This window comes from Amblyraja radiata, chromosome 31 (assembly GCF_010909765.2).
Source record: "Amblyraja radiata isolate CabotCenter1 chromosome 31, sAmbRad1.1.pri, whole genome shotgun sequence".
Classification (NCBI taxonomy): domain Eukaryota; kingdom Metazoa; phylum Chordata; class Chondrichthyes; order Rajiformes; family Rajidae; genus Amblyraja; species Amblyraja radiata.
In genome coordinates this window covers 11,542,073-11,563,836 of record NC_045986.1, presented here as the reverse complement: position 1 = coordinate 11,563,836, position 21,764 = coordinate 11,542,073, and the positions used below count along the sequence as shown (strand labels likewise).

Sequence of the window (21,764 nt, the reverse complement as noted above, 5' to 3'; positions counted from 1 at the left end):
GGATGAATGAAATTTGCACAAAGTACAGATGGTTGTGTTAAAACATTTCATAAGTTATAGAAGCAGAATCAGGCCATTCGGCCCATCAAGTCTACTCCGCCATTTAATTATGGCTGATTTATCTTTCCCTCTCAACCCATTTCTTCTGCCTTCTCCCCATAACCCTTGACACCCTTACCAATCAAGAATGTGTCAATCTCCGCCTTAAAAATACCCATTGGCCTCCTAGCTGTCTGTGGCAATGAATTCCACAGATTCACCACCCATGAGACTAAAGAGTTTCCTTTTCATCTCCTTTCTAAATGGACGTCCTTTTATTCTGAGACTGTGCCCTCTGGTCCTAGACTCTCCCACTAGTAGAAACATCAGAAACATCAGTCTTTCAGAAAGCCTTTGATAAGGTCCCGCATGGGAGACTGGTGATTAAAATTGGAGCACATGGTATTGGGGGTAGGGTGTTGACATGGATAGAAAATTGGTTGGCAGACAGGAAGCAAAGAGTAGGAGTGAACAGGTCCTTTTCAGAATGGCAGGCAGTGGCGAGTGGAGTGTCGCAAGGCTCGGTGTTGGGGCCGCAACTGTTTACCATATGTATTAATGATTTGGAAGAGGGAATTAGGAGCAACACCAGCAAGTTTGCGGATGACACAAAGCTGGGTGGCAGTGGGAACTGTGAAGAGGATGTTAGGAGGTTGCAGGGTGACCTGGACAGGTTGAGTGAGTGGGCAGATGCGTGGCAGATGTAGTATAATATAGATAAATGTGAGGTTATCCACTTTGGTGGCAAGAGGGCAGATTATTATCTCAATGGGGTTAGGTTAGGTAAGGGGGGGGGTGCAGCGAGACCTTTTAAGACTGAATTGAGAAAAAACTTTTTCACCCAGAGAGTTGTGAATTTGTGGAATTCCCTGCCACAGAGGGTAGTGGAGGCCAAGTCACTGGATGGATTAAAGAGAGAGTTAGATAGAGCTCTAGGGGCTAGTGGAGTCCAGGGATATGGGGAGAAGGCAGGCACGGGTTATTGATCGGAGACGATCAGCCATGATCACAATGATGTTGGGCTCGAAGGGCCAAATGGCCTCCTCCTGCACCTATTTTCTATGTTTCCTCTCCACATCCACTCTATCCAGGCCCTTTCACTATTCGGTTATTTTCAATGAGATCCCCCCTCATGCTTCTAAGCTCCATCGAGTAGAGGCCAAGTGCCGTCAAAAGCTCATCACAGGCATGGACTGAGGATCTCCAGAAAGGCTCAGCGAGAACTCAGTTGACATGAACCGGGCGACTGTGGTGTGAGGGGGAGTTTTGTACCCAGCTGGCGTTACGGTGAAAACTGATGGGTGACAAAGGTTGTGGCAAGCATCAACCCAGGGCAGCTGTGGTCCGAGCCCCATGTCCCCGCGGCTCTGTGCCCCTCTAGGTGCCGGCACTGAGGCAGAACCCTTCCACGTTTTATTCCGGGGTAAATCTGTCATTGAAAGACTTGAAATGCCTCACGGAAGGAGGCTTTCTCCCCAGTGTCACACGGAGAGGTTGCAGCGGCATTGAAACGCCAAATCCCACCTGCACTGGGTCACAGTAAATCCCTTCCCAGAGCTACACCGTGGGCTGGATAAATCAAACAAAGCTGACTGTGTATTTCTTGTTCATCTCACCCCCCACCACTTAGTCGGCACAGTGGCGCAGCGGCAGAATTGCTGCCTGACAGCACTAGCAACCCAGGTTAGATCCTGACCAGAGTCAGTACGTTCTCCCTGTGACCACGTGGGTTTTCTCTGGGTGCTCCAGTTTCCTCCCACGCCCCAAAGTCTTACAGGTTTGTAGGTTAATTGGCTTGGTAAACTTGTCCCCAGTGTGTGTGGGATAGTGCAGGGATCGCCGGTTAACGCGGACCCGGTGGGCCGAAGGGCCTGTTTCTGCGCTGAATCTCCAAACGAAGCTTTTTTTTTAACCTAAAATAATTTTCATCAACTATTTACAAAAATACAAACAAACCCACCACCAAAATACAAAATAAACAAATATTCTTAAATATTAAATAAGTATTTCCCCATCCTTATTGAGAATACATTCCACCCCCCCCCCCCCCCCCCCCCCCGCGGTGCCCAGCGGTCCCGGAAATCCCCCAGGGCGCCCGTGAACATGTCCCTCTCTAAAACCACCCGGGCATGGACGTAACCCTGGAATAGGGGCAGGAAGCCGGCTCGGGCAGAGCCCTCCCCAGCTTGGCCAGGCCCAGGAGCAACCCAACCAGGACAACTTCGGCCCTACCCTCTCCCCTACGCACAGGGTGTCCGAAGATGAGGATGGTGGGTGTGAAGTTCAGCCAGAAGACAAGGAGCAGCCCCTTTAGATATTGGAACGGGGGCTGCAACCTAACGCACTCCATGTACAAGTGGTACACACACTCATCCAGCCCGCAACAGTGGCAGGCGGTCTGTGAACCGCGAGAGAAACAGGTTGCAGGGAACTCCTCGGTGCAATACCCTCCACCCCAGGTCCCCTGATGTAGAGGGGGAGAATCCCTGCGTAGAGGGACCCCCTCCGGGGGGCCCCCTCGCAACCGGAGGGCAACACCGACTGCCACTTGGTGGACCAGGGTGAGGAAGTGCAGGGTGTGGAGAAGGAGCCCGTACAGGACACGCCGCCCTGCGTCTCGGAAGGAGATGAAGGGTGTCGCGGAAAGGAGGCTCGGGTTGTGTGGGACCGGCGCCCAGGAAGGAGCGGGGGTTTGCCAAGCCGCAAGTACTCCACACGTTCGAGCCTCCCCGACACCCGGTGGGGTGGGACAAGGGCCGGCCGCTCTCCGCCGGTCGATGGCAACCAAGGTCCAGACTCTCAGCAGGTCCCGGTAGAAGCCGGGCATCCTCTGCAGGACAGCACGGCTAACGCCACCACCAGTAACCACGTACCTCCTTGAAGGCAGCGGCTCTGTTGACCTCCACAACCTCTGTGGCAGCGAATTCCACTAATGCTCCAACTTGTTTTAAATTTGAATTTTCTGGATGCTGCGCAGCAGAAGGATACATTTTTCCGTCATCCCAGGACGTTTCAAGGGAGCACAGGACTTGCGGTTCCAGTAAGGGGATGGGGGGCACAGGGAACATCACCTGGTGAACAAGATGCCGAACCTTCAGATGAGAGATGATCAGAATGTTATTGTGTTGCTGATCTGTGCCTGGTTAACCTCAGTTCTTGACAGGAATTGACATGTCATACATCACTGAAACAGGCCCTTCGGTCCAACTTGCCCACGCCAACCAATATGCCCCATCTATGCTAGTCCCACCTGCCCGCATTTGGCCCATATCAATCTCAACCTTTCCCATCTACGTACCTGTCCAAATGTCTTTTTAAATGAAAATCTGGAAGGTAACGTTTTTTACGCAAAGGATGGAGGGAAGGGGTGTATGGAATGAGCTGCTGGAGGAGGTAGTTGAGGTAGGTACTGTTGCAACCTTTAAGAAACTTTTAAGGTGGGTACATGGATAGGATAGGTTTGGAGGGTCATGGGCCAAAAGCAGGAAGGTGGGTCTACTGTAGATGGGACATGGTGGTCGGCATAGGCAAGTTGGGCCGAAGGGCCAGTTTCAACGCTGTATGACTCCGTGACTAAAGGTTGTCCTTGCCACCATGTGGTGGACTTCACTACAAGTTGACTCGGGCAGCTGCAACTGAATTGCCACCAATGTTACATGACGTTTAAACATTTCCAGGTAGTTGGCTTTTGTGAGTATTAACATTTAACCCTGAGTTAGTGCCGCTGATCCAGAAGAGTTTAGGTTTGTTATTTCCACATGTCCCGAGGTACAGTGAAAAGCTTTGTTTTGCATGCTATCCAATCATAATAGCATAAACCCAAACTCAAGTACAATAGGTAGAGCAAAGGGGAGATACAGAATATAGTTCTCAGCATTGTAATCCGTCAGCTCCAGAGACAATCCATTCTATATTTTAGACACAAAAAGCTGGAGTAACTCAGACTTGAGTCTAAGAAATGATCTCGATACGAAACATCACCCATTCCTTCTTTCCAGAGATGCTGCCGGTCCCGCTGAGTTACTCCAGCTTTTTGTGTCCATCTTCGGTTTAATCCAGCATCTGCAGTTCCTTCCTACACAATTCTCCATCTCCACGCCCTTTGAGTCTGAAGAAGGGTCTCGAGCCAAAACGTCACCTATTCCTTCGCTCCATAGATGCTGCCTCACCCGCTGAGTTTCTCCAGTAATTTTGTCCACCTCCACCCTCTTTGATGTCTTTTTCTCACACACTTCCTTATCTCTGTATCTTCCCCTCCCCTGGCTCTCAATCTGAAGGAGGGTCTCGACCTGAATCGTTGCCCATTCCTTCTCTCCAGAGATGCTGCCTGTCCCGCTGAGTTACTCCAGCATTTTGTGTCTATCTTCAGTTCCAGAGACAAAGTCCAATGGCCGCAATGAGGTGGAGGTGAATCACACAGTACCCTTGCTTATGGAAGGACCGTTCAGTAGCCTGATAACAGAGGGGAAGAAGCTGCTCCCAAGTCTGGTGGTGCATGCTTTCCAGCCTTTGTGTCTTCTACATATCGGGAGCTGTTAGAAGAAGGATTGACCAGGATCGTTGATTATGTTGGCTGTGTTTCTGAGGCAGCGTGAAGTGTAGATGGAGTCTAAGGTGGGTGTACACAAAGATGATGGAGAAACTCAGCGGGTGCAGCAGCATCTATGGAGCGAAGGAAAAGTTTCGGGCCAAAACCCTTCTTCAGACTTCTATGGTGGGGGGTCTGGGCTTGTGATGTGAGCTCTGTGGATGAAATGTTCTCAAATGTTCCTTTGCATTGAGAAGCCAACAAGTTAAGGCGTTATGATCTTGACCTATATATATAGGGTCTTGTTCATCAACAGATACTTTGTGCAGGCGAAGAGTTAAAAAGAATGTTATTTGTAAAATGGAATGACGTGGACGCATCATAGTTTTGGTATGAATGTCACAGACGCATAGCATTTGTGATACCAGGTGCTGGAACAGTATCAGGGTGAGTCAGTGGTGCTCGAAGGCCTTTAAGATCGGCTCCAGTGGTTCGAGGGAATTGCAGAGAAACTGAAGAGTCATCAAACTTGGGACAGCACAGTGGCACCGCTGCCACACAGTGCCAGAGACCCTGGTTAAACCCAACCCCCTCCCCCAGCGCTGTCTTTGTGGAGTCTGCACGTTCTCCCAAGTCTGACCAAGTGTGTTTCTTCCGGGTGCTCCGTTTTCCTCCCACATCCCAGTAACGTGCAGGCTGGAACGTTGTAAACTGGCTGCTGTAAATTGTCTCTGTAACGAGGATGAGCGGCAGAATCCTGGGATGTGGAGGGAGTACATTGCGGTTAAGGGGCATTACGTGCTTGATGGTCAGCATAGACGAGATGGGCCGAAGGGCCTATTTCTGCGCTGGACGTGCTGACTCGTTTACCATACTCTCTCCTTGATGGGAACTTTCCATCAGTAAAGTTAATTTTAGCAAGTACATTTGAGACTTGAATTACAATTTTCAGGAAACCTATTTTTGTAAGTCTTATGTAGAATAACTCAATGTTCTCATTTCTTCGACTGAGTGCATGAAATGTTAAAAAAACGTGACACCTGAACATCAGGGGCGCAGCAGTAGAGTTACTGCCTTACAGCTCCAGAGACTCGGGTTCAATCCTGACCTCGGCTGCTGTCTGTACGGAGTTTGCATGACCTGCGTGGATTTTCTCCGGGGACTCCAGTTTGACCCATATGGCAACTTTAAACCCAGAGACAGGCCACAGAGTTGCATATTGTACGAGGAGATTCTTAGCCAGACCTTTGCTCAGTATTCAGACATAGCAAGGAGGGCTGTCGAAGGTGAGCGTCCTTTTGATCATCTCTTCAGTGTGGTGGGCATAATAATAATAAGGGGGTATCTGTCCTAGATTCTTAACATGATAAAGTGGAGCAAAATGTAAGGAAGATGACAGATGGGAAGTGGGAATGATAAATGAACTCCAGTAATTCAGGAAACACCATCACTCTGGGGATAGTGCGCTCGGAAGAACAGGTGATCTATCTTTCTGGAAGAATGGATGTCACTGCTAAATGCGTCCTTTTTTTTTAAATGAAAGGACTTTGGAGGGTAAAACGAAGTGCCGTGGCCCTGCCTGACACTGTTATATCGGGTTCCAAATCGCAGGTTGCAAGCTCAAACTCTGGACAACGTCGTCACAGATTCATTCAGCACTAGGGGGCGGTGTTGGTCAATTTATGCAGACATCAGAAACTGCAGATGCTGGTGTACAAAAAAAAAGACACAAAGCGCTGGAGTAACTCAGCGGGTCAGGCCGCATCACTGGAGAACCTGGATCGGCGCCGTTTCCGATCGGGACCCTTTTTCGGACTGGGGTGGCGCAGCGGTAGAGCTGATGCCTCACCGTGCCAGAGACTTGGGTACGATCCTGACTACGGATGCTGTCTGTACGGAGTTTGCATGTACACCTTGTGACCACGTGGGTTTCCTCCTGGTGCTAAGGTTTCCTCCCACATTCCAAAGACGTGTAGGTTTGTAGGTTAATTGGCTTCTGTAAATTGCCTCCAGTGTGTAGGATGTGAAAAGCGGGATGATATGGAACTAGTGTGTGAATGATCGATGGTTGGCGTGGACTTGGTGGGTTGAAGGGCCTGTTTCCATCCTGTATCTCTAAACTCTATAAAGAGTCCCGACCCGAAAAGTCACCTGTCCATGTTCCCCAGAGACGCTGCCTGACCCATTGAGTTACTTCAGCACTGTGTCTTTTTTTTAATCACTTTATTCTTGACCACAGGAGGAAGTAAGGACAAAACAAACATGCAAATCTTCTTATCGAGTCCATATCACAATATTAGAAATTATTCAGCCAGAGCTGAACACACTTCTCGGCATCTGCATACAATGCGTCTTGCGCTTCTTGTGCGCAGTGGTGGAAACAGGGCCGCGACGTGAACGCTCTTTCCTTGACCCCAACATACAAACCTACAAATTATACAGGAGGAGGCCATTCAGCCCATCAGCTCCTTTCCACCATTCGATTAAATCAGGTTTTATCTGTAAATTTAGCTCCATCAGCCTGCCTCATTCCATGAATGTCAACTTGGTCAATGATCCAATGATACTTCATTGCCACACCTCCACCTCCAGTTTAAATTCCATTTGGAATATTTTGGAAAACCCAGAAACCAAGGTGCAATGAAATGCTTTGTTTCGCAACAACCCGGTAAAATCATGTGGAAGACCTCACGTAGGCAGTACACAAGAGTTGCAATTTTTTGATGCAGACCAAGATACAAAGGTTCACCAAAGAGTCTTATATACTGCCTGCCGCCCCTCCTGCACATGCCAGAATCCCCCCCCCCCCCCCCAATCAGGTCACTCCTTCGTTCACACTGACGCCACTGCATTGCTCTTCGTTCTCAGCCCGCCGGGTTCCCCTTCATTTTTTAAGGCGTATGATAAGCTCACCTTCAGCAGCCACAGCAGCAAAATTGAGTATAAGAGTCGGGAAGTCTTGGGGCAGCTTTATAAAACTTAGGCTAGGCCGCACTTGGAGTATTAGGTGTTCTGGTCGCCCTATTACATGAAGGATGAATAGTGAAGAAGGGTCTCGCCCGGAAACGTCACCCATTCCTTCTATCCTGGTCACAGGAGGAAGCAAGGACAAAGTTACTGTCCCGCTGAGTTACTCCAACATTGTGTGTCTATCTTAAGGATATGGAGGCTGTGGAGAGGGTTCAGGTTTACCAGAATGTTGCCTGGGTTAGAAGGTATTAGCTCGCGGGAGAGATTGGACAAACTTGGATTGCTTTCTCTGGAACATCGTAAGGTTGGCAGTTGTCCTTATAATAGTACATAAAATGATAGGCAAGGATAGGGTAGACAGTCAAGACTTTTTTTCCCCCAGGGTGGAAATCTCAAAGACTAGAGGGCAGAACTTTAAACTCAGAGGGAGAAAGTTGGAAGTAGATGTGGTGCAAACTTTCATCCAGGGTCTTGAGACCCACAACTTGGAACCACTTTGTGAAATGTACATTCAGTCGAAGGGGCAAATTGGGTTGGACAACACATATCCAGCAACGTCCACAGACTGAGGAAGGATGACAAGGAAGCTTGCAGCACTCTTCTGATAGCCAGGCTGCACTGGTGCCAGCTGCAGGAATTGGAGCGCGCGCTCCGAGGTTTGTGGAGACCTGCACCAGCGTGGGAGAGATCATCAAAAATGGGACCCAATGGAAAATAGAACAGGAGCGGCGAGTTATTCCTGTCGGAATGGTCTCTCTTAACATTACTGACTTTACTGGTATTGTTTTATTGTGGAGGTTTACAATTGGTGCCCGCTCACTGTATGTGATTGTATCGTTCGTCCTTCTGAAAGCCAAGATCTTTAAATGGTGGCGAAAAATTTTATGGATATTTTTGAGCTAGACTTTTTCCATTAAAATGTGCACAGTTGTGAAAATCTATTTTTCCAAAATGGGTATTTTTTAAGTCTTTTCAGATTTTTTATATATGAATAATGACAATCCGTGGAATGAATGCACCTGTAATTATGTCAAATTTAAGATTTAATAAAGCTATTTTAAATCCAATTTGATTGGTATTGTGCACCTGACTGGGAGGGGGTGGTCTGGTTTTTGAGGAATGAAGGATTTCAACGCTTTTGTTCAGTCACGATCTTTTCCAACATAACATTCCTGGATTACTCCGTTGGGAAAAATCATCATCCACCATTCAGCATCCCAAACTTGATGCAGTGCAGTGCATCGTATAAGCTGCAGTTGTCCATGTCCTGACCAGGAGGTTATCCACCCATTATTAATTGACAACAAATTTGGTAAGATCAGTCTGAAGAAGGGTCTCGACCCGAAACGTCACCCATTCCTTCTCTCCAGAGATGCTGCCTGCCCTGCTGAGTTACTCCAGCATTCCGTGTCTACGATTTAAACCAGCATCTGCAGTTCTTTTCTACATATTTGGCAAGTTTATTGTCAACTTTATTGTCAGAAGAGGCTGAGGGGCTTGTATACACTGCTTACAGAGGTGCATAAAACCATGGGGGGAATAGACAAGGTGGATACACACAGTCTCCCAGAGTAGGGGAGTCACAAATCAGAGGACGTAAATTCAAGGTGATGGGGAAAACATTTAATAGGAACTTCAGGGGCAACTTTTTCACGTCAAGGGTGGTGAGTATATGGAACAAACTGCCAGAGAAGGTAATGGAGGCAGGTACTATAACAACATTTAAAAGACATTTGGATAGGGACATGGATAGGATAGGTTTTAGAGGGATACGGGTCAAACACAGACAGGTGTGGGACTAGATGGGGCATCTTGAACCAAAGGGCCTGTTTCCATGCTGACTCACCTGACACTTCATTCTGTAAACTTGGGACAACTGTGATGATCGGGACATTGTATTGTTACAGCACATGGAGCACATTGCCGCATTAGTTTGAGCAACTGCCTCACGGCGCCAAGGATCCGGGTTCAATCCTGACCTCAGGTGCTATTTAACGTGGAGTTTGCATGTTCTTCCTGTGAAAGATAGGGTTTGCTCCCATGACCCAGACATGTGGGCTGGCAGGTTGATGGGCCTGTGTAAAGTGCCTGTCGTGTGTAGATTCGTGGTGGAATCTCAGATGAGTTGATGAGGTTGTGCAGAGAATGATAAAGATTGGATTAATGTAGGATCAGTGTGAATAGGAGGTTGATGGTCGGCATGGGCTCGATGGGCTGAAGGCCCTGCTTCATTGCTCTATGACTCTATATATGTCATCAACCCCATTAAGTTCCCATTCCTACCCAATGGATAGGAAAGGTTTAGAGGGATATATGGGGCAAACGCAGGCAAAGGGGACTAGCTTAGATGGGGTATCTAGGTCAGCATGGACTAGTCTGGCCGAAGGGCCTGTTTCCATGCTGTATGACTGAGTGATATGTAAATGCTATCATTAAGTTCCCATTCCTACCCTATGGATAGGAAAGGTTTGGAGGTAAATGGGCCAAACACAGGCAAATGGGACTAGCTTAGATTGGGTATTTTGGTTGGCATGATGAGTTGGGCTGAAGGGCCTGTTTCCATGCCTGATGACTCAGACTCTAAGTGCTTCCTGTCTCTGTTTTACATTTGAACCAGCATAACTTTGTTTAACTTGTAACCTGTCCAAATATTTCGAAAACCCCATTCATTTCCTTTTGTAAATCATGGGATGGGTGTTGCTGGTGAGTCTGATAATTGTTGCCCATCCCTAACGGCCCCGGGGAAGGTTGTGGTGAGCTGTCGCCTTGAACTCCGCCTGTGCTTCTGGTGTCGATGCATCCCCTGCGCTGCGGGATAGGGTGTTCCAGAGTACACCGAGGGAACTGGGATATTTTTCCAGTGCAGGCTGGTCTACCACTTCGAGAGGACCCGGGCTTCCGCCCTCGTCACTCCCAACAACAGACGGTGAGGGGAGCGGATGGAGTAACACAGGTGAGAAACTGCAGCGCATTTTGTGAATGATGCCACTGTGTACGGCTGGTGGCAGGGGTTATTTTTTAGAGATACAGCGTGGAAACAGGCCCTTGGGGCCAGTGAGTCCACACCGACCAGCGATCCCCGCACACTAATGTGCAAGATGACGTCCAGTAAAGTCTGATCAAAGATTGTCTGAGAGTTCGAGGGCGATGAGTCAGCAGCCACAGAATAGCTTCAGTAGCTCCGTGGCCCGTCCAGCTACCTTCAGCTCAATAGACACAAAGTGCTGGAGAAACTCAGCGGGTCGGGCGGCATCTCTGGAGAACATGGATAGGTGACGATTCAATCTCTGAAGAAGGGTCCCGACCCGGGACGTCACCTATCCTTTTTCTCCACTGATGCTGCCTGTCCTGCTGAGTTACTCCAGCACTTTGTATCCATCTTTGGTATAAACCAGCATCTGCAGTACCTTCCTAATATCTTCAGGTGGGAGTTGGGCACAGTGGACGTTATTACCGGGGGAGGTTTGATGATGGTGTCGCCTTTCATTGTCCATGGCAACTGGCGCCTCAGTCTTTTATTTTAGTTTGACAGATGCAGCATGGAAACAGGCCCTTCGGCCCACCAAGTCCATGCCGACCATCGATCGCCCGCTCACACTCGTTCTATCTTATCCCACTTTCTCATCCACTCCCTATACATTAGGGGCAGTATAATAGGGCCAATTAACGTACAAACCAGCACGTCTTTGGAGTGTGGGAGGAAACCCACGCGATCATAGAGAGAACATGCAAACTCCGCACAGACAGCACCTGAAGGTTGGGATTGAACCCAGGTCTCTGGCGCTGTGAGGCAGCAACTCTACCTGAGGCCTGAGGCGCCACCGTGCTGCTTCCTCCACACAGTCGGTGCAGATCCAGTTGCTTTGCTGACACGACCTTACTTGCATTCACCACCCCGCCCTTGTACATTGTGCAACTCTTGCGGGTTGTAAACCTCGCCTGCTTTGCTTCCTGCAGCAGGGAAATGATGCTGATCGTCCATCAATGGGGTGTGTCAGCGGTGGGTGCAGTCCTGACCTCGGGTGCTGTCCATGTGGAGTTTGCACGGTTCCCCCTGTGACCGCTTGGCTTTCCTCCGGCTGCTCCGGTTTCCTCCCACATCGCGAAGACGTGTGGGTTTGTGGGTTAATTGGCCCTCTGCAAATTGCCCCTTGAGTCTAGGAAGTGGATGTGAAAGTGGGATCACATAGAACTGCCTGGAGGTGGTGGTGGAGGCAGATATGATTGTGGCGTTTAAGAGACTTTTGAATCGGCACAACATGGATGTGTAGGGAATGGTGGGATATGGATCTTGTGCAGGCTGGTAAGAGTTGGTCTTGGCATCGTGTCCGGCATAGACATGGTGGGCCCAATGGCTGTACTGTTTCATGTTTTATGATGCCATTTCAAGAAGCATCTCATGGCCAAGCTCCTTTGAGACCTTCTGACAAAATGCACAGTGGCGCAGCGGGTAGAGCTGCTGCCTCGTAGCTCCAGCGACCCGGGTTCAATCCTGACCTCCGGTGCTGTTTGTGTGGAGTTTTCACGTTCTCTCTGTGATCATGTAGGTTTCCCCTGGGTGCTCTGCTTTCCTCCCACATCCTTAACCAACATGCGTAGAAGGGGCATTTTGGTTGGCATGTGACTATTCCAACGATGCGTGGATGGAGTGATACAGCATGGAAAAAGACCCTTCGGCCCAACTCATCCATGCTGACCAACATGCCCCATCGAAGCTGGTCCCATGTAATCCACAAAGATAGACACAAAAAGCTGAAGTAACTCAGCGGGACAGGCAGCGTCTCTGGATAGAAAGAATGGGTGATGTTTCGGGTCGAGACCCTTCCTCAGACGGAGTCAGGGGAGAGGGAGTTACAGAGATAAGAGATCAAAAGAGATGCAGATCAGGGAAAATGTAGAACATTCTTAGCTCGGAGAAGGTGACAACAAAGCAAACAGCGATACTATGTAATCAGAGGGACAGTCAGACTGGTCGGCGCAGAACCCTCGTTGGAGAGAGGAGGAGAACTTCTTCAAAGTTGATGTACCATGAGGAGATATCGCAGTGGAGCACGTTTGACCCATATCCCTTTAAACCTTTCCTATCCATGTACCTATTCAAATGTCTTTTGAATGTTGTTATTGTACCCACCTCCACCACTTTGTCTTGCTGCTCGTTCCACATACCCACACACAACTCTCTGTGTGGAAAAATATGCCCCTCAGGTTCCTATGAATAATTTCCCCTCTTCCCTGAAACCTCTACACTCTAGACCTTGATTCTCCAACCCTGAGGTAAAACCATTATGTGCATTCACCCTATCGATGCCACTAAAGAGAATGTGCAGAGAATAACAATATTTGAATTAATTTAAGTAGTCGATTGTTAGTACAAACAAGACAAGACAAGAGACATTTATTGTTACGTGCACCAATTGGTACAGTGACATTTGGGGTCACCATACAGCCATACGAATAAAAAGAGAAGAACAGAACACGATAGTCTTTAACATAAACATCCCCCACACAGCGGAATCAAAGTTTCCCACTGTGAGGGAAGGCCCAAAGTTTAGTCATCCTCCTCTTTGATGTTCTTTGGTGTTCACCTCCCGAAGCCCGCCCACGGGTGGCCCGATGTTCAGGCCCTCTCGCCGGGATGATGGAACTCCGTCGTCGGAACGGGAGAACATCCTCAGGGGCTTGGACATCCGAATCGGCAACTTCCTACCGGAGTCCGCGGCTCCCGAAGTCCACAGGCCGCGCTGGGCGGGGATTCAACGCTGGCGGCCATCGGCAAAGGGATCCCAGGACTCCGCGATGTTGAAGTCAGCGCCGCCCGCGCTGGAAGCTCTGCAAAACACAGCTCCACGATGTTGAAGCAGCAGGCCCAATACTCCGGAGATTCAAACGGCGATCCAAGGTAAGGCATCGCCCGCTCCGCGGTGAATCCAGTGCTGCGCTGCCGCTACTGAAGCTTTGGCCGGTCCCCGTCAGGGAAGGCCGCGCCAATCCAGTTGGTAGGCCGCGAGGAGGGGGGGCGAGGACGCGACTTGGAGAATAGTCGCTTCCTCGCCAGGAAGTGACTGGGAAACGGTTTCCCCCTTACCCTGCCCACCTCCCCCACATAGAAAAACTAAAGAAACCCCCACAACATACTTTTAAACAGACTAAAAATTATAAAAAGATGGAAAAACAGACAGACTGTACTGTAGGCAGAGGCTGCCATCATGCGGCGCCCCTTGTGGACCGAAGGGCCTGTTTCCGTGCTGTACCTCCACATGCCGGGCGGCACGGTGGCGCAGCAGTAGAGCTGCTGCCTCACATCGCCAGAGACCAGGGATTGATCCTGACCATGGGTGCTGTCTGTATGGAGTTTGTACGTTCTTCCCGTGACCTGCGTGGATTTTCACCGGGTGTTCCGGTTTCCTCCCACACTCCAAAGACGTACAGGTTTGTAGGTTAATTGGCTTTGTATAATTGTAAATTGTCCCTAGTGCGTGTAGGATAGTGTCAGCGTGCGGGGGTCGCTGATAGGTGGGCTGAAGGTCCTGTTTCCACGCTGTATCTCTAATCTCAACTCAACTCAGGCTGTTAGCTTTGCAGAGATTTAAGTCTTCCTTTACTTTCAGTTCTCTTGTCTGTCTTAAGGTGGCAGTGTCTCCCCAGTTAAGCGGAGAGGGCATTAACAGTCCTCCAGCAGAGCTTGGAGCTGGATGTTACAACACCATAAGCTAAATATTAATAATGAGAATAGACACAAAAAGCTGGAGTAACTCAGCGGGTCAGGCAGCATCTCGACAGAAATAGGTGACGTTTCGGGTCAGGACCCTTCATCAGACAGAGAGTCAGGGGAAAGGGAATTGAGAGATGCAGATGGTGATATAGCTAATCATAATATGATGATATAATAATGAGAAATGATTTTTAAAATATCACTAATAGTTTGGTTTAGTTCAGAGGTGCATCACGGAAGCAGGCCCTTCGGCCCACCGAGTCCGCGCCGACCAGCGATCCCCGCACATTAACACTACCCTAAACCGGGAACAATTTACACTTATACCAAGCCAATTAACCTACAAACCTGTATGTCTTTGGAGTGTGGGTGGAAACTGAAGATCCTGGAGAAAATCCACGCAGTCGCGGGGAGAACCTGCAAACTCCATACAGACAGCGCCCATAGTCGGGATCGAGTAAAGTAAACAAAGTAATCTCCTAAACGTACTAAAGTTAAACTAATCTCCTAAATTTACTAAAAACAATATTTTTAATAACTAATTACCTCTACCTGCGCATAATCCCCATCCTTCCATTATATCCATGTGCCAATATGTAACCAACGCCATCCTGATAGTGCCTCCACGCACCAATCACTCTCCTGCCCTCTATGGCTCTTCAAACTTTGGCCCTCTCATCTTAAAGCTATCTTTGACATTTCCACCCTGGGGAAAAAGGTTCTGACTGTCTACCCTATCTATCCCTCTCATAATCTTATACACTTCTATCAGGTCTTCCCTCAACGACCGACGATCCAGAGAAAACAACCCAAGTTTGTCCGACCTCTGGCGTAGCGGTAGAGCTGCTGCCTCACAGCGCCAGAGGCCTGGGTTCGATCCCAACTGCGGGTGCTGCCTGTACGGAGTTTGTACGTTCTCCCTGTGACTGCGCGGGTTTTTCCCGGGTGCTCTGGTTTCCTCCCACACTACAAAGACGTATAAGTTTGTAGGCTAATTGGCTTGGTATAATTGTAAGTTGTCCCCGGTGTGTGTTGGATCGCTTTGGTGTGCAGGGATCGCTGGTCGCCGCGGACTCGGTGGGCCAAAGGGCATGTTTTCCGCACTGTATCTCTGCACAAAAGTCGAGTAAACTCTTCATGTAACTAATACCCCCTCTAATCAAACAGCAAGACACCAAGAACTGCAGATGCTGGAATCCTGAGCAAAAAAAAACAAAGTGCTGGAGTAACTCAGTGGGTCAGGCAGCATCTGTGGAGGAAATGGACAGGTGACTTTTTGGGCTGGGACTTCTTGAAGTGGGGTGTTGGTGAAGCTCTCTCTCTGGTGATGTGTTTGTCTAAGCCAGGGACCTGTCTCTGCTCTCTGCTTGAAGTAAGAGTTCCCATTACACTGGAATACGTGCAAGGGAGTTCTCCCTGAAGTCCAGACCTAAATTTAACACCCAATTAACACAACCAACAACAGATTACCTGATTATCACGTTACTCTTTCTGGGACTGCATTGTCTGAAAATTGGCCAAGTTCCTTTGATTTCCACAATGGCTATTCTCAGCGCATTAATTGCTCGTAAACTGCCTCAGGACATCTGAGAAGGTTATTGATGAGAGCTGCATTCATGCAAACCTTTCCTGATAATGGAGGCAAAATGCATCAATTATTAAATGCAGTATAACTAGATGACGTAACCAATAATAATAGTTGAGGAGATAATTGCGTTCTGATTGCAACACAGCAGAAGTCACCAACTTGAAAGTGACCTTCAATTTTCCACCTGTTCACTCCACACGCATCTCATTATCCACTCCTGCATTATTTCTGTTCCAGTCTGAAGAAGGGTCCCAACCAGAAACCTCGCCTGTCCATTCCCACGCCAGATGCTGCCCGACCCACTGAGTTCCTCCAGCACTCTGTGTTTTGCTCAAGATTCCAGCATCTGCAGTTCCTCGTATCACCCGCATTATCCCTGCGAGTTGCTGAGAAGAGTGTGTATGACGACAGTGTTGTCACAGGAACGGTTGTAGCTTTGTTCATGCAGAAGGCAGGCGATCATCGGCATTAGACAGGGCAGGCCACTCGGCCCATCGACCCTGTCACTAACCCTGATTCTCTGCCGTCGCTGAGTTACTCCAGCATTTTGTGTTTTTTTTTCTCTGCAGCTTCTTTAGACTTTAGTGGGAACAGGCCCTTCAGCCCACCGAGACGGCGTTGACCAGTCATCACCCCGCACCTTAACACTATCCTACACACGCCAGGGACATTTTCACCGAAGCCAATTAACCCACAAACCTCTACGTCTTTGGGGGGTGGGAGGAAATTGAAGCACCCGGAGAAAACCCACATGGTCACAAGGAGAACGTACAAACTCCATACCGGCAGCAGCAGTAGTCGGGATCAAACCCGGGTCTCTGGCGCCGTAAGGCAGCAACTCTACCGCTGCACCACCGTGCCACCCTAAGCTTCTCTGCGCTGTTTCTGAAACGCTTGATATTTCTTGCACAGATTAATTTCTGGAACACGTTTTCTGGAAACAAGCAGATTTGGTTTCAGAAGGGAATACCTAAAATATGTTTGACTTGAAGGAAAGAACAGGGAGAATTAAACAAAATGGATTGTTCTGTCCCAGAGACACGATGGGCTGATTGGCCTCATTCTCCGATCTCATTCTGTGACGGTGTTCATTTACGTACTAAATAATAAATTAATTACTATGCAATCACAATACGATACAATACAGTTTGTATACCTGCATCATATGTAACCTGCATCAGCCATGATCATATTGAATGGCGGTGCAGGCTCGAAGGGCCGAATGGCCTACTCCTGCACCTAATTTCTATGTTTCTATGTTTCTATCACTCAGCCCTTGTAAAGCCATCCGTGACAAATGCACTTCAGGTTATTTTTTTATGTGGGGGTTATGAATGGGCAACATTTCGGGCCCTTCTTGAAAGGCCTGTCCATTTCCTTTCTCAGATGCTGCCTGACCAGCTGACTTCCTCCAACACTTTGGGCGGCACAGTGGTGCAGCGGTAGAGTTGCTGCCTTACACCGCCAGAGATCCGTGTTCGATCCTGACCACGAGTGCCGTCTGCACGGAGTTTGTATGTTCTCCCTGTGACTTGCATGGGTGGGTTTTCTCCGGGTGCTCTGGTTTCCTCCCACACTCCACAAAGACGTACAGGTTTGTAGGCTAATTGGCTTTGGTAAAATTGTAAATTGTCCCTAGTGTGTGCAGGATAGTGTTAGCGTGCAGGGTGATTGCTGGTTGGCGCGGAGTTGGTGGGCCGAAGGGCCTGTTTCTATGCTGTATCTCTACACTTGGTGTTTTCTGAAGTTTCCAGCATCTGCAGTTCCTCATGTCTTCAGGTCAATGTTTCTATCGGTCCAGCTGATGAATACATGGCTAAAACTCTACAGGGGCTGCAACATTGTACCGCTGCTGACATATTCATTTCACTTGCACTTTATGTGCAATGTGACAAATAAACCGTATTGTATTGTATTGTAACATTGTCCAGCAACACTTGCCGTGTACAATGTTTGTGTGGATTGGTATGATGGCAGTAATCTTAAACTTGCTTTTGACCATGGGGTTGGCTTTGTCTAGTTTACAGATACAGCGTGTGTCCGTGTCGACCAGCGATCCCCGCACATTAACACTGTCCTACGCACACTAGGGACAATTTTTACATTTACCAAGCCAATTAACCTACAAACCTGTACGCCCTTGGTTGGGGACGTGAAAATCCCACTGTGTGCAATCCGTAACGAAGCATCGATATATTTATAGTTTCAGTGCCAGTGGAAATTTAACTCTGGGATATCAGTACACTTGAGCAGTGGTTTATGACAGTGTGTCCTCTTTAAAGTTTAACCAGTCGCTAAGTACTCGTCGAGCTCCTAGCCGTTCTCTGACGAGCTGTGCCATCTCGATTATTGGACTGAGGATATGAAATATTCATGGCAACAAACCTGAAGCCAGGAAGGAGGAAAGATAAATATTTCCACCATCGCCACTCTTGGCTTCGACCTCACAAATTGAGGTTGGCCCACGAGAATAGTCATGCCAAGGATTTGTTAGTCACTTCTTCCAAGTGTAACAATGCAGATTTCCTACTGATGGGTTTTGATCTTACAGCGGCCAAGATGGGTTTTGATCTTACAAGCGGAAACATAGCAACACCCGGCAAACATTCAGTCAGAATCGCTTTCCCATTGGAAGAGAACACAAATACAATGTTAATCTTGCTCCAGTACTTACTCGAATGGCTTTTTTATGTGGAGTTACTCCAGCACTTTGTACCTTTTTCTATTGACTTACTCCAGCACTTTGGGTCTTTTTCTGTAGTTACTCCAGCACATTTTTTTTTGTTACTCGATCACTTTATGGCTTTTTCTGCAGTTACTCTAACACTTTGTGCCTTTTTCTGTAGAGTTACTCCAGCACTTTGTCTTTTTTTTGTAAACCAGTCCCTTGTGTCTAAACTAATCTTAATGTTTGGAAGATAATTAGTGTTACAACACCTTTCTCTGTATCACGGCACGCGTGACAATGATAAACGGATGTCCATATCAATCTATTGCATAAGACTGCAGGGAAGGAAAGTGAGTGTCTGGTGGTGGTTTCTTGTTCAAGAAAGTGGACGTTACAGAGGATAATCCAATGTCTGTGGGGTCCAGTTTGAGTCTGGATGTGACACTGAGGAATGCGTGTCCTATTTAAGAAGTAGAACTCAAAGAAACCCAAACTGAATCTTGCAGGATTTATCACGAGCCACATTCTATCATAGAGGAACGTCCCCTAGGATGAGTCTTTCCAAGTTGGGCAGTAATGGGCGGCAAGGTGGCGCAGCGGTAGAGTTGCTGTCTTACAGTGCCAGAGACTTGGGTTCAGTCCTAACGATGGGTGCTGTCTGTATGGAGTTTTACGTTTTCTCTGTGACTGCGTGGGTTTTCTCCGGGTGCTTCAGTTTCCACCCACACTCCAAAGAAGTACAGGTTTGAAGGTTTATTGGCTTCGATAAAAACTGTAAATTGTCTGTAGTGTGTGTAGGATAGTGTTAGTGTGCGGGGATCGCTGGTCGGTGTGGACCCGGTGGGCCAAAGGGCCTGTTTCTGCGATGTGTCTCTCAGAGTTCCGCCCGCCCGCGGCCTACATCAGCTTGAAGCCGCAGTCTGCGGTGCTTCTAACCGCGGGCGCGGCGGGGACTTACCATCCGGAGCGGGATCCCTCGCCGGGGATCCCTGGAGAAGAGCTCCGACCGCCGGCCTGCGGCCTACGTCATCTAACAAGCCGCGGTCTCCGGTAGGGAAGCACCGATTCGGGACTTACCTTGCCTGTACATCTGGGCGCCCGCAGCGGCGACTGCGGAGGTTTATGGTCCCGACCACGGGGAAAAATGGAGGAGGACTGACTGAACCTCGTGCCTTCCACCACAGTGAAGAATGCTGTGGTGGGTGTTTTTGTGTTACATTTTGTTATTGTGTATTGTGTGTTCTTTTTTTATTGTACCGCTGCTGGCAAGTTCATTTCATTGTACTTCATTGTGTATGTGACGAATAAATCTGACTATTGACTATTGAACTAAACTAAACTAAACTAAAATGTGATTGTTGCGCTGAAGAGGACGGACATCCTAGATATACTCGTGTCTTTGTCTTTGTGTCTTTTATAGAATTTGATAAGGTGAGCGTGGCAACGTTTAAAGAAGGTGTGTGGGGCAATTTGTTAACACAGAGGGTGCTTGGTGTGTGGAATGCGCTGCCAGTGGTGCTGGTGGAGGCTCTGCTCTGTGATCTTTGGTCGGCATTGCAGCTGAAATCTTGGCTGTACGGATTAAATTGGTGTAAACTGAGATCATAAATAGTTTCTGACCCAAGGAACTGCAGGCACTGGTTTACAAAAAGACAGAGTGCTGGAGTAACTCAGCGGGTCAGACAGCATTCATTAGATCATAGGTCATAGGAGCAGAATTAGGCCATTTGGTTAATCAAGTCTTCTCCGCCATTCAATCATAGTTGACCCATTTTCTCCTCCCAATCCCATTCTCAACTATGACCCCCCCCCCCCCCTCCATCACTGCTATTTCACGGTGAGTTCACATCCTGTCAATGCCAGCTGGAGGCTTCCTGAGTTGGTGCTGGGGTGGCACAGTGGCGCAGCGGTAGAGTCGCTGCCTTACAGCGCCAGAGGCCCTGGTTCAATCCTGAATACGTGCGCTGTCTGTATGGAGTTTGCACGTTCTCCCCGTGACCTGTGTGGGTTTTCCCTGTGTGCTCTGGTTTCTTCCCACAGTCCAAAGAAGTGCAGGTTTGTAGGTTAACTGGCTGTAATTGTAAATTGTAAATTGTCCCTAGTGCGTGGAGGATAGTGCTGGTGTACGGGGATCGCTGGTGTAGAGTGAAGATCAGTTTGGGAGAGGCTTCCTCAACCACAGGGTGCTGCCCTGTCCAGCCGGAGACACCTCATCTGTGGCTGCTTCCACTGAACAACCTTGATTCCGAAATGTGACTCATCGCAGGCACTTCCTCCGGGCTGACTCAGAGCAAGGTTCTTGCATCACAAAAAAATTGTACGACCTTCTGGTGAATAGAACGGGAAGTGAGTGTGCCACACAACAGCACAGAAACACCAGCAGGCCCAGCAGGTTTCCTCAGACCTGACCTTCCAACATCTTTCATCAGGTTTACTCTCCGTCAATGAGCCAAATGGCCTTCTGTGCTCAGAAGTTCATGAGGTCATAAGAATTGGGGTAGAATTAGGCCATTTGGCCCATCAAGTCTGGCAAAATTGCATACAGTTTTGGTCCCCTAATTTGAGGAAGGACATCCTTGTGATTGAGGCAGTGCAGCGTAGGTTCACGAGATTGATCCCTGGGATGGCGGGACTGTCATATGAGGAAAGATTGAAAAGACTAGGCTTGTATTCACTGGAGTTTAGAAGGATAAGGGGGCGATCTTATAGAAACATATAAATTTATAAAAGGACTGGACAAGCTAGATGCAGGAAAAATGTTCCCAATGTTGGGCGAGTCCAGAACCAGGGGCCACAGTCTTAGAATAAAGGGGAGGCCATTTAAGACTGAGGTGAGAAAAAACTTTTTCACCCAGAGAGTTATGAATTTGTGGAATTCCCTGCCACAGAGGGCAGTGGAGGCCAAATCACTGGATAGATTTAAGAGAGAGTTAGATAGAGCTCTAGGGGCTAGTAGAATCAAGGGATATGGGGAGAAGGCAGGCACGGGTTATTGATTCAGGACAATCAACCATGATCACAATGAATGGTGCTGCTGGCTCGAAGGGCCGAATGGCCTCCTCCTGCACATATTTTCTATGTTTCTACTCCGCCATTCAATCAAAGCTGATATATCTAAATACATCTTTATTCCTACTACCAAAATGCATGACTCCATACTTTGCTACACTTTATTCCATCTGCCACTTCTCTGCCCACTCTCCCAACCTGTCCACGTCCACGTCCTTCTGCAGTCCCAGCTTTCTCCACACTGCCTGCC

At 48.4% G+C, this 21,764-nt stretch overlaps 1 protein-coding gene across 1 annotated transcript in view; it reads left to right on the top strand.

Annotated features, from left to right (window-relative positions):
- Positions 1–10,349: 10,349 nt before the first annotated feature.
- spsb1 (splA/ryanodine receptor domain and SOCS box containing 1) overlaps positions 10,350–21,764 on the top strand; it is a 76,772-nt gene continuing 65,357 nt past the window's right edge. The window contains exon 1 of the mRNA XM_033048558.1: positions 10,350–10,490. The gene's annotated coding sequence lies outside the window, so the exon portion shown is untranslated. The remainder of the gene's footprint in view (positions 10,491–21,764) is intronic.